General features: G+C 44.7%; 1 long non-coding RNA gene and 1 pseudogene across 2 annotated transcripts in view; one reads left to right on the top strand and one right to left on the bottom strand.

The window, feature by feature from the left end:
* Positions 1-12,992, top strand: part of LOC116896944 — a 174,629-nt gene that overhangs the window by 110,772 nt on the left and 50,865 nt on the right. The gene's annotated exons all lie outside the window — the stretch shown is intronic.
* LOC116896943 lies at positions 3,890-4,531 on the bottom strand (annotated as a pseudogene).

The raw sequence follows: 12,992 nt of genomic DNA, 5'->3' as shown, positions 1-12,992 counted from the left end.
GCTAATGGACTCTTTTTCACAATTAGGATATGGAAAAGATAAAGGCCAAGCGAGGGTGCAGGAAATGGTCATTAGCTATGGGGCATGCGTAACTCCACCGAGCCAGGGCAAGGTAGGTGACTGACGCCTGCCTTAATCTCACCTCTGAGGAGTGCATGATTTCAAAGGCAGCTTAGGCTACCTAGTTAGACCCTGTCTCATTTGGGGTGTACACATACACACGTGCATATATGCACACATGCACACATGCACACATGCACACATGCACACATGCACAAAGAATGGGGAAAGTATCAGTGATGAACTTTCAGCTTTCAAATGAAAGTCCCACCATTCTGGGAAACTTACTGACATGGAGAGTGCTCACAGCCTCCCAACCCATGCAGCCTCCTCTAAGGAGCCTACTGTCATCAACATATATTGTACATTCAAACACTGGACCTGATGCACACAGCCCCATGAACTAATGTCTTCCAAACAACCAGTGCTGCGTAAAACCAGGTATGGGGGAAATAACATGTCAAAATCCAAGATATGCTGTAGGACTTTAGTAAAATCAACTTCCAGAACTCCCTGGAAGAGTCACCAGCTATGTCATGACAGTGTCCCATCCCTTGCTCATTGAGCAGCATCAGATGGAACATCCCTGGCTATCTGGAAAAGCTTTTAAAGGACCCCTTACTTCTCTAATAGTGGTCTGTGCAAAGCTGGCCTGTCCAGTGCTATTTGAGTAGGAGCATCTCAGAGACTGAATGGGAGAGTAAATGGGAGACCCCACTGTCCTCTCTGAAGCCAGGCACTAAGGAGGTTTGCACATCCAGGACATTTCTTCCAGGTTCTCACTAACATCCTGTTTTGAGACAATGATCTTTTGTTCAAGAATACTATTATTTTCATATTGCATTATTTTCCATCTTGATTTCTTATACAACAACTGACAGAACCTCTTTGGACTATATGATGTCAAGGGGGTAAGGGGTGTGCAAGTGAGGCTGTTTGCAGAGGATGACTGAAATGGAATTTGTGTCTCAGACAGCGACACTCTAGAGACCCCCAACATACCTCATCTGTCTCGAAGCCGCGTAACCATAACTCCACTACAAGTCTCTCTTAGGTAGAATTCTGAGCAGAGGAGATTTTGCAAAAACTGCACAGCAGAGGCAAACACTTTGCAGGGAACAGCGTGCACACCTACAGTGGAGACACCTTGGAAATTAAAGCAGTCGGATCTCAAGCTTGAGGCCACTTTGGCCTACATACTGAGGCCTCCTGTACACAAACACATAACTTGTAGAATGTTAGTTTTTAGCAGTTTTTAAACAAAAATATAGATAACCAAGTAATAAAGTACTTGCCACCACGCCTGACAACCTTAGTTCAATTCCAGGATCCTCAGGGTAGGAGAGAACAGACTCTTCCAAGTGGTCCTTTGAACTCACTCTCTCTCTCTCTCTCTCTCTCTCTCTCTCTCTCTCTCTCACACACACACACACACACACACACACACACACACACACACACACAGACTAAATAAATAAACTTTTTCTTAAATTAAAGAATGTTAAGGGGCCAGAGAGATGGCTCAGCCATTAACAGCTCCTGCTTCCAGAGGTTCAAAGTTTAGTTCCCAAAACCTACATTAGGGAGCTCACAATGACTGGAATTCCAGCTCTAGTCAATCTGGTGCCCTCTTCTGGTATCTGAGGGTTCTGCACACACAGGGCATATATACACACATATGTATAAATAAAACTAAATCTAAAAAAATTATTTTAAAGAATATGATTAATGTGAAAAATATGTATTATAACAATGACCTCTATGGCATAATTTTCTATAGCAAAAGACTATACAAAGCCCATCATTTTTCTTGAAACCTTTTTTTAATGTGTGTGTGTTTTGCCTGCATGCACATATGTGCACCAGTGCATGCCTAGCATCTACAGAGGTCAGAAGAGGGTATCAGCTACCCTGGAATGAAGTTACATTTGGTTGTGTAACACGCAGATGTTAGGCGGGTGCTGGAAGCTAAACCTGGATCCTCTACAAGAATACCCTGTGTTCTTAACCACTAAGGGAACTCTCCAATGCTTAGCTCAAGTCTTGTGTGATTTATTTTGAGTTTCAGGTTTAGAGTCGCACCTGCAGAGGCAGCAGAATAATGAAATTGGAGCTGCAGTTTCTCAGTCTGTTGTCACCTTTGGTCCATGTGTGACTTCTCCTCTTCCTCTTCTTCCTTTCCCTCCTCCTCTCCCTCCTCTTCTTCTCCCCTCCTCTTCCTCTCCCCTCCTCCTCCTTCTCCTTTCTTTCTTCTATTTTTCTCTGTGATCTTCCTCCATGTTTGCCCACCAACCTGGAGATGTGTTTTTAAATATAAATTGCATTGCAGAGTGTGCTTGGTTGTTTGGTTGTTTTATAAGGAACTGTATTTTCCATTTAGGTCACTCCTATCTTGTGGCCTGCATTTTCTCCCGGGACTGAATTTGAGGCTTCTCTGCAGCCTCTTTTTTTTTTTTTTCTTTCTCTTGGAGCTGGGGACCGAACCCAGGGCCTTGCGCTTGCTAGGCAAACGCTCTACCACTGAGCTAAATCCCCACCCCCTCTCTGCAGCCTCTTAACTCGTTATTGCTTACCTGCATAGTATTCTGTAGTGCGTATCCTCTGTAGTCAACTACTAACTCAGCTGCTGGTGAACACCTCAGATGGAGTTCACATCTTCTCTCCTGTCAGTGGCCACTATATCCATACATGTGTCCCTACCAAACTTCTGCAGGTTCTCTGAGAAACTTGAATGCGATTCTTTTTGTATTTGATGTATCTGGCTATTGTCAAGTTACTTGTGGATTATTCATAACAATGCAGACTTCTCCTCTGCCACAAACCATCTCTAATACCTGGTAATATTCACCTTCCTAATTACTACCAGAATATATACAAGGTGATATTTTGTTAATTTGGATCTCATGCCTTTACAGTGAATGACAATTTTCATATATTTGCAATTTATTTGGACCTCTTCCGTAAGTTACTTATTTGCCCTTGTAAAGTTTTCTTTCTCTTGAGTTCCCCATATTTTAGTAATCTAGGAGTTTTACATAATTTGGACATTTTCCCTTATTGGCTTTAAGAATTACAAATACCACTTTCTTTTTGATGACTTTATGACCACATGTTAAATTATATGTAATGGGCTTCATTATATTTTCATGCATGCTTATTAATACTATTGTATTACATTGAAAAAATCCTTATTTTTCGTGTAGATGGATCAATTTTTACTTTGAGTTAATTTTGCTTAGGAACCATTTTGCTCTCCCCAGTCAGGAAAAATGTAGTGGTCATTTTCACCTTCAGCCATTGTCCTGTCACTCGGTGCTGGCAACATTTATGACTCCATGTCCCTGCACTCTGCATTCTGTGTCCTCAGTCCCTTACATACTGTAAAGTCAGCAACACTGTTACCGACATGTTTCGTGGCATGTTAATGCTGGTGTATGTTCTGTCTAAACATTTCCAGCCTGTGGACATCATATAAATGTTATTTTGTTCCTCATAAATCCAACAAAGGGACTGAGCCCTTAGCCTAGTCAGAGAGCACTGCTCCTGGATTGTGGAGCCCTGGGCTCAGTCTCCAGCATTGAAAACAAAATCCAGTTAGAACTATCTATCGCAATCACATCGGACTGTACCTGCCTTTGCAATGGGTGGTACCAGCCTCAGGCATAGTATTTCTACTTCAAATCTTATTCCTGGCTTCTTTTCTCACTCATGGAAGCAAAAGAATGAAGAATTGTATTTATTTCTTCTAATTTTTTTTTAAGGCTTGTTTTATTTTAATGGCTGATCCACGTGAGGCCACAGCCTGGCCACTGTGTACAGACGTGAGGGAAGCTTCATTTCTTGGTCTCTTCCTCCTTGGACAGAGTCTTGATGATCTCCTCCTTCTTGGCTTGGAGGCGCTCCTCCCGGTGCTTTCGTGCTTCCTTGGTCTTAGACCTGCGAGCCTCAGCCTGGTCAGCCAGTAGCTTCTTGCGGGCCTTGTCTGCCTTCAGTTTGTGGATGTGCTCCATGAGAATGCGCTTGGTTTTGAACACATTCCCTTTGACCTTCAGGTACAGGCTGTGATACATATGGCGGTCAATCTTCTTAGATTCCCGGTATCTCCTGAGAAGCCGGCGCAGGATCCTCATCCTTCTTATCCAGGTCACCTTCTCGGGCATCCGAGCGTTGGCAGTACCCTTCCTCTTCCCTATGCCCATATGCCTGCCCTTCCGTCGGGCCAAGGTGTTCTTCCGGCATCGAGCCCGGGAATGGACAGTCACAGGCTTCCGGATGATCAGGCCATCTTTGATCAGCTTCCTGATCTGTTGACGGGAGTTGGCATTGGCGATTTCGTTGGTTTCATTGGGGTCCAACTACACCTTCTTTTTACCACAGCGGAGGACGCTAGAGGCAAGCCTCTTCTGTAGCCTAAGCATACTCATGGCTGCAGACGCAGCAGCGAAAGGAAAGAGCTTGCTGGTCGCGGGCTCCTCCCATTAACCTTCTTCTAATTTTTTTCAACGTAAAATTTTGTTTATTTAGAACATTGCATGCATGCACTCATGTGTCTGTGCATGTTGTGCAAAGGCATGGATGCGTGTGTGTGTATGTGTGTGTGTGTGTGTGTGTGTGTGTGTGTGTGTGTGTGTGTGTGTGTGTGTGTGTGTGTTCTGTGGCACCTCTCTGGAGTCAGAGGGAGTTATTTCTCTCCTTCAACCATGTGGGTTCCAGGGAGAGAGACATATCCTTACTTTGAAGGCTATCTCTCTGCGACCCTGTTTCTTATCTCTTTAACATACAGTTCTAATTTTTAAAAAAGTTCAGGTCACGTGTAGTAGGCCCCAACTGTAGTCCCAGTCACTTTGGAAGCTGACATAAAGAGCACCACCAGAGGGTCCAGGCCAGCTTGGTCAGCACAGGAATACCCCACCTGAACACAAATAAAATAAAAATAAGAGGGGGTTAGTAGACAGAAGATACAGCTACTCGGACTGCACTTGCAAGCAATGCTTCCTTCCTACCACCCCTAGCAGGTGCGCTCGCAGAGATCACCCTGTGCTTAGGGTGTTAGGAAGGTGCTCTGGAGAGATCCGAACCCTAGCCAGCAGATCAGAGAAACCTCCCAAAAGGTTTGAACCGTCTTTGGGGCACCCATGTTTTGTGCTCAGAATCCTCAAAGATAGTCACCCACATTTCGAAAATATAATTAAATGTGTGTCTCTAAGTGTGTGCACAGCATTTAATATGAGATCTATCCTCTCTGTTTTCTTTTTCTAGACAGGTTCACATGTAGGCCAGGCTGCCCTTGACACTTGTATGTAGCCAAAGCTGACCTTGAATTTCTCCGGTCTCACCTCTCTACTGAGGTTAGAGGTGTGAGACCGGGATGGCAGATTCCAGCCATTTTTGGGACCCTGCAGACCCTAATCTCCATTCCTCCTCGGGGGATAGCTAGAAAAAGGATGCTGTTTGATGAGCCAAACATTTACATTCCCCACTGTTAGGCAGAGCACCTGCAGAGTTCTACCTTCCCACCAGCAGCGGCTAAGGAGTCCAGCTTCTCTACGCCAGACTCCTGCAAATTGTAGTCTGAGCTCCACACACAGGCTGTGGCATACATGTGCCCACACACATGGATATACACGGGTGCATGTGCACACAAATGCAAATAAATAAGGGCCTCAAAGTCTAGAAAAGAAGAGGAGAAGGAGGTCAAAGGGAAGTGTTTCCTTGACCAAAGTCACCTATTTCCTATTTTCCTCTCCATTCCAGGAACTAGTCCTACTGTTTGTCCCCAGGGACCTGTAAAAATCCTTGTGTTTTTATAATTGATCTTTTAAAGAAAAAAGAAAGAAATAGTTGCTTCAGAAGCTGAACCAAGTGACCAGCTCATCTGAGAGCGGAGCCCCCAGAGTGTTTTATACGTAAGACAAAAGAGAAACTTTGGTCATAAAGATGGGATTTCACGGGTGGCTCAGTAACCTGCCGACTTCTTCAATGTGAAGAGATTGGCCAGGCAGACACTGCCCACCGTGGGTTTGGAAACAGGAGCTGAAACTCATCAGGCGGGGCTGGCTGGGATCACAAGGCTGTGCCACCATGCCCGGCTGATTTTACTCTTTGCTCGCAAGGTAAACCTTTACCAATGGAGCTGCCTACCCAGCCTGGAAATGCTTCTCTACTTCAGATCTTGACCATCCTAGCTCACTCTCCCAACTCCAGGTTCATCTTTTTATCAGAACCTTACTTTTAAGGGTTCCCCCCCCCTTAGGATTTGTGTCCGTCTTTGCCTGAATCCATGTATGTCTACCACATGGGAGCCTCGCCCTGCAGAAGTCAGAAAGGGGACCGCATGCCCTAGAATCAGAGCTATGGGCAGTTGTGAGCCACCGTGCGGCTCCACTGCAAGGGCAGCAACACCCTTAACCATGGAGACGCCTGTGAAGCCTCCTCCACAGGTTGGTTGTTATCTCTCAGCTACACAAGCTGTTATCACTCGGGCGCACCTACACAGCCTGTTTCTCTACGCGTGTATTAGTTTGTTCCTATTTTATTCATCGTTCTTCTCACTAGCTTGGAAGTTTCTTCCAGGACCCAGTGTTTGTTATGTTGTGCATATCTACTGTACAACTCTCAGCACACAGCACACAACAAACACTGTCTTGGGATTTCTGTTGCTGCGACAAAAACATGAACAAAAAGCAAGGTGGGGAGGAAGGGTTCATTCAACTCACACTTCTAGATCACAGTCCGTCATTGAAGGAAGTTAGGACAGGAACTCAAGCAGGGCAGGAACCTGGAGGCAGGAGCTGATGCAGAGGCCATGGAGGGATGTTACTTACTGACTTGCTTCCCCTGGCTTGTTCAGCCTGCTTTCTTATATAACCCAGGCCCACAAGCCCAAAGATAGCACCACCCATAATGGACCAGGCCCTCCTCCATTGATCTCTAATTGAGAAAATGCCTTACAGCTGGATCTCATGGAGGCATTTCCTCAACTGAGGCTCCTTTCTGTCTGATGATTCTAGCTTGGGTCAAGTTGACACACAACGCAGCCAGTGCACTTATAAAAGGCCAAGTGTAAACAACCCTTTAGAGCCTTACTCACAGACCACAGTCAGGTTTTCTAATATCTAGATTTAGATATTAGCAATCTATCTAATATCTGTTACTTTCACCTTTTTCTTGTCCTGAGAAAAGAACAGGGAAATTTTCCAATCACCTGGAAACTGGGTGCCTTAGTAAACACGGTGCCTTAGCTTGGGTTTTTCTGCTGTGAACAGACACCATGACCAAGGCAACTCTTATAAAGGAAAACATTCAGTTGGGGCTGGCTCACAGGTTCAGAGGTTCAGTCCATTATCATCGTGGTGGGAAGCATGGCAGGGTATAAACACACATGGTGCTGGAGATGAAGCTGAGAGTTCTACATCTTGATCCAAAGGCAGCAGGAGGGGACTGTGATTCTACACTGGAGTGGCACACTTCCTCCAACAAGGCCACACCTCTAATAATGCCACGACTCTCTATGGCCAAGCCTTCTAACGCATGAATCTATGGGGGCCAAACCTATTCAAACCACCACACAGGGTGTCACTAGTTTGACAGTTACTACTTCAAGGCTTATTCGGGGAGCTTTCTGCAGTGCTGGGGATTGAACCCAGAGCCTCATACATGCTAGGCAAGCGCTCTCTCCCTGAGCCATATCCCTTCCAGACTTCCTCTATACATTTACACACCCAACTGGATGCACCTTGACTGAGTCCCACAAGTCAGTCACAAGTAAGGCGTCTTGGCAAACAAAAACTCTACGTACGCAGCTCCAAACTTCATCTTAAATAGTTGTATTTAAGTTGTAAATGACTTGGAATATGCAAAATAGTTCAGACAAGAAGCCAGCCCATACCTGAAGAGTTAGTTTAGCAGAGACAAGGTGTAGAGGGACACAGTGGGTGTAAAAGTCTCTTGATGAGCAGACTCTTGCTGTATCTACTCCAGCCATGGAATGAGTCAGGCGAAGAGTTGGGGAAACTGCTTTAAAAGCTACTACTAGGAATGTGAAAGAACAGGAACCATGGGGAAGGGGAGGTGCTCACTGTTTAAAAGACTTTTCTGTGTGATTGTGTTTTTGTTGGCTTTTCGCCTGCAATATAAGATGAGGTGGTGTGCTGTCAGGCCAGCTGGCTGGGGAGGTGGAGTGAATGGAAGCTGGGCACAGGAGCCAAGGTGGTGTTTGGAGATGCTGCCTCTCCTCAGGGCGTCTGTGACTGACTGCAGGCAGAGTGCAAATGCAACCTGCGTCACCACCCTTTCGTGTTTTTCATGACCCCCATACACATCTGTTTGTGCTGTCTGTGCTGTGGATATTATGGAGTCAGAGAATTAGTCAGCCTACAGGCAAGAATGAACAAAAGTGACAGCACTTACAATGAATAGCACAGCTGAGGACAGGTGTGTAAGTGCCTTACATCTAGCTTATGGCCTGGCTCCTGGCACTGTGTGTGTCAGTTGCTTTCTGTGGAACAGAATTGCACAGGTCTGGTGATGCAATCTCTTTCCATGTTAATACTGATAATAGTCCACATTGGTTAATGGCCTCAGACTTCCATTGAAGTATCAAGTGGTGTTTTAAACTGAGCCTGGTGACACACCCTGTGGGGCTGCCCTTTGGAGGCTGAGGTTGAAGAATTATGAGTTCAAGGCCAGTCCTGACTACATCATGAATCCCTTTCTTTAAATGTTGGGAGTAGAGAGGACTGACTGAATTTTACACTACAAAGAATCAGCCTCCATCAACTGGGTATCAAGATGTGTGTCTGTCTGTCTTGTTGGGAAGTGTGAGGAAGGGAGGTAGTTATTTATACTGTGTATATAACATGAAGACAACTAACTAGAGGGTCAAAACAGAGTAAAAGAGAAAATCAGTCAGTCTCTCTCTCTCTCTCTCTCTCTCTCTCTCTCTCTATCTCTCCCCATCCATCCATCCATCCATCTATCCCTCTATCTACCCACCTGTCTACCTATCCCTCTATCTATGTATCCATTGTCTATCATCTATATATCTTTCCATCTATCATCTATCTGTCTATCTATCATCTATTTATCCATCCTCTATCTGTCTGTCTGTCTATCTATCTATCTATCTATCTATCTATCTATCTATCTATCTATCTCTTATTTCATGCTACCCAGTCTGGCCTTGAACTCAGTATAAGGTATGTAGCTAAGGTTGACCTTGAACCCCTGATCCTTCTGCATCTACTTCCCATGTGCTGGGATTACAGGTGTGTACCACCATACACAGCTCGAGGGAAGGTTTCTGATAAAGTGCCCTGTCATGGGGTTGGAAATTTAGCTCAGTGGGAGAGTGCTTGCTAGGCAAGGCCCTGAGTTCAGTCCTCAGCTCTGAAAAAAAAAAGTACCCTGTCATAGCTTTCAGTTCTTCTTTTTATTGGTTCAAGGCTACCCCTCACATTGTGAGATTCTTCCAAATCTTTCTAGCTCTATCACAGTAACGCTAATAATCATTTACACTCAAAACCACTCCCTATGATCCTTGATTGACAGAACATTGCAGAGTTCCTCCAGTGAGGCTGCAACAGTGAAAACAAGCAGGCTGCTACGATGCTGGAAGCATTAAAGACCCGTTTTATGAACAGTGAACTACACCGCTAAGCTCTGTCTTGAGAAACGCTAGTGATAAAGATAGAGAAGCTGAAAGCTGGGCGTTTTTTCAAATAGACTCAAGGGGTGCAGGCCTCTTTCCTTTAGCACTACTTTAAGGCTCTAAGAATCTATGCTACTAATGTCCCCTTCTACAAAAGAAGACCCACTGGGTGTGCTGGCTCACGCCTTTAGTCTCAGAACTCGGGAGGCAGAGGCAAGTGGATCTCTGTGAGTTTGAGGCCAGCCTGATATACAAAGCAAGAGCAAGTTCCAGGACAGCCAGGGCTATGCAGAGAAACTCTCTCTCTCTCTCTTTCTCTCTCTCTCTCTCTCTCTGTGTGTGTGTGTGTGTGTGTGTGTGTGTGTGTGTGTGTGTGTGCGTGCTGACTTGGTACATACCAAGTGTTTGTGGGCCAAAATATGGAGAATTTAATATGGAGCATTTCTTAATGTGGTAGAACAGATGAGTGTTGCCTTTAGAGTTGTCTCTTTAACATAATAATAATAATAAATATCAGGAAAGAGAAAATTGATATCTAAAAACTCTAATCTTAAGTCGGTTGTAATTGCATGCACTTTTAACGCCAGCACAAGGAGGCTGTGATGGTTTGTATGTGTTTGGCCCAGGGAGTGACACTGTTAGAAGATGTGGCCCTGTTGAAATAGATGTGGCCTCATTGGAATAGGTATGTCATTGTGGATGTGAGCTTTAAGACCCTCATCCTAGCTGCCTGGAAGCCAGTATCATGCTAGCAGCCTTCAGATAAAGACAGAGAACTCTCAGCTCCTCCTGCACCAAGCCTTCCTGGATGCTGCCATGTCCCTACCTTGACGATAACTGACTAAACCTCTGAACCTGTAAGCCAGCCTCAATTAAATGCTGTCCTTATAAGGGTTGCCTTGGCCATGGTGTCTGTTCACAGCAGTGAATCCTAACTAAGACAGTGGCAGAGGCCGGGGAATGTCTTTGAGTACAGTGCCAGACTGGTTTACATAGTGAGTTCACAAGCTAACCAGAGATACATAGAAAAGCCCTATCTCAGAAACAAAAAGACCCTCTGATTGTCCTCCATCACTGTTGCTAGTAGAACCCCCCAAACCAAATTTTAATCATAGGAGATAACTATCATATATAGCGAGCTTTAGGGAGAAAGACAGGCATCTGCAAAGGCCAAGGAGTTCATGTCTATAAAAAAAAAAAAAAAGACAAACATGGCTACAATCTGTTTCCTTTCTCTAAAGTAAGCATTTGATGTTGTTATCAGTCACCTATTTGTCTTGGTGGATCAATTTATGAGCCATTTATTTCAGATTTCAAAAAGCAGAAGGATGGGGCTAGCCTAGGACATACCCGGGGAAGATGGACCCATAGCCAAACTCTTCATGAAAGATGAGGAAGGCAGTGGGCTCATTCAGGGACCGAAGATAACACAAAAGAGGAAAGGGATGTGGGCGGGCTGCCAACTGTGCGCCCCAAAGACCTGTGAAACAGATCACCCCAAGAGTCCGAGCCTATTCCACCAAGAACAGAGTTCTCTAAATAGGAAGAGGATGCTTGTAGACAGGGCCCCTGGTGCTCACAATGCATTCTGAACATTTCCTCACATGGTCCCACGTCAGGGGGTTGTTCCAGCACAGTGGGGCACTAGTGGGACCCTTTTGGGGATGAATGACCCTTTCACAAGGATCACATATCAGATATCCTGCGTATCAGATATTTATATTATGATTCATAATAGCAAGACTGGGTATTAATTAGTAATGAGATAATTTTATGGTTGGAGGTCACCACAACATGAGGAAGTATATTGAAGGGTGGCAGCATTAGGAAGGTTGAGAACCACCGCTCTAGCACAATCATCTTGATATTATCTGCAGTTGCTGATATGTTCCTCCTGCTTTAGCCAGGTAGGAAAAGCAATGCCCTCACAAAGGCCAAGACATGAAATCATTCACCAAGCCATTCAGAAACTCAGTTTCTTTCTTCTCTTCCCTTTTTCTGGACTTCAAAATATACCGAAGCAGGACATTGAAACGTATCAAATAAGCCCACTTCAACAGGTTTCAAAACCAAACTTTAAGCTTACAATTTAAAAATATTTCTCTTTCCAAGACTCTCTGTAGAAACCATCACCTTTACAGCACCTAAACTTTCATCTGTTTGGCCATCAATACCTCCTTCCTTTCTCCTTTTAAAGGAAAAAGATTTATTTATTTATTATATGTAAGTACACTATAGCAGTCTTCAGACATGTGGCTGCTGAGTCTTGAACTCAGGACCTCTGGAAGAGCAGGCAGTGCTCTATAACCACCGAGCCATCTCTCCAGCTCTCCTTGTTCTTTTTCTTACCTTTACTCTTGGGTTTTGTTTGGTTTGGGGGTTTGCTCAGTCTGATGGCTGTTTGAGAAGAGAGCTCACTCTCTATCCTTGCCTTAGCCTCCAGAGTGCTGGGAATACAGGCATGAACCACGACAACCACAAAGTCATCTTTACCCCTAACGTCCTTTTACCTCTGCCACTCTTTCTAGATCATTAGAGTATGAGTTGGAGACACAGTATTTTGCCACAGTGAGCCCATTAACAAACTATCCATCCTCCATAAGATACTCCTAAGAAAGAATAATGCTGAACACATACAATCGTGACTAAACTGTTTCATTTTGCCGCATGTTTGAGAACAATTCTCACCCAGCACTCTTCATGATTCCCTTTCCTTATATCTTTCTTCATTTTTTAATGAGCTCTCCATATTAACTTTTATTTTTATTTTTATCTTATGTGTATGAATGTTTTGCCTGTATATATGTCTGTGGACCACTTGCATGCCTGGGTCCTGTGAAGGACAAGAGAGAGTGTTGAAGTCCCTGGAACCGAAGTCATAGACCATTGTGAGCCATCATGTGGGAGGTGAGCATCAAGCTCTGCGAGAGTAGCCAATGCTCTTAACTGCTGAGCCATCTGTTGTGGTTTGGATGAGAATAACAGGCTCAGAACTTTGAATGCTTGGTCCCCAGTTGGTGGAACTGTTTGGGAAGAGTTAGAAGGTGTGGCCCGGTGGAGGAAGTGTGTTATTAGGTGTGCTCTGATGTTTCAAAAAAGCCCACACCATCCCCAGTTAGCTCTCTCTCCTGTGCTTTGTGGCTTGGATGTAAGCTCTCAGATACTACTCGAGCATCATGCCTGTCTGCCTGCTGCCATGTTCCCCCCACCCCATGATAGTAATGGACTCTAACTCTCTGGAACCATAACCCCCAAATTAAACACTTTCTTTTCTAAGTTGCCT

The sequence above is a fragment of the Rattus rattus genome, chromosome 3, assembly GCF_011064425.1.
Source record: "Rattus rattus isolate New Zealand chromosome 3, Rrattus_CSIRO_v1, whole genome shotgun sequence".
NCBI classification, from domain to species: domain Eukaryota; kingdom Metazoa; phylum Chordata; class Mammalia; order Rodentia; family Muridae; genus Rattus; species Rattus rattus.
The sequence above is the reverse complement of the archived record's forward strand: the minus strand, read 5'-3'. Positions and strand labels throughout refer to the sequence as shown.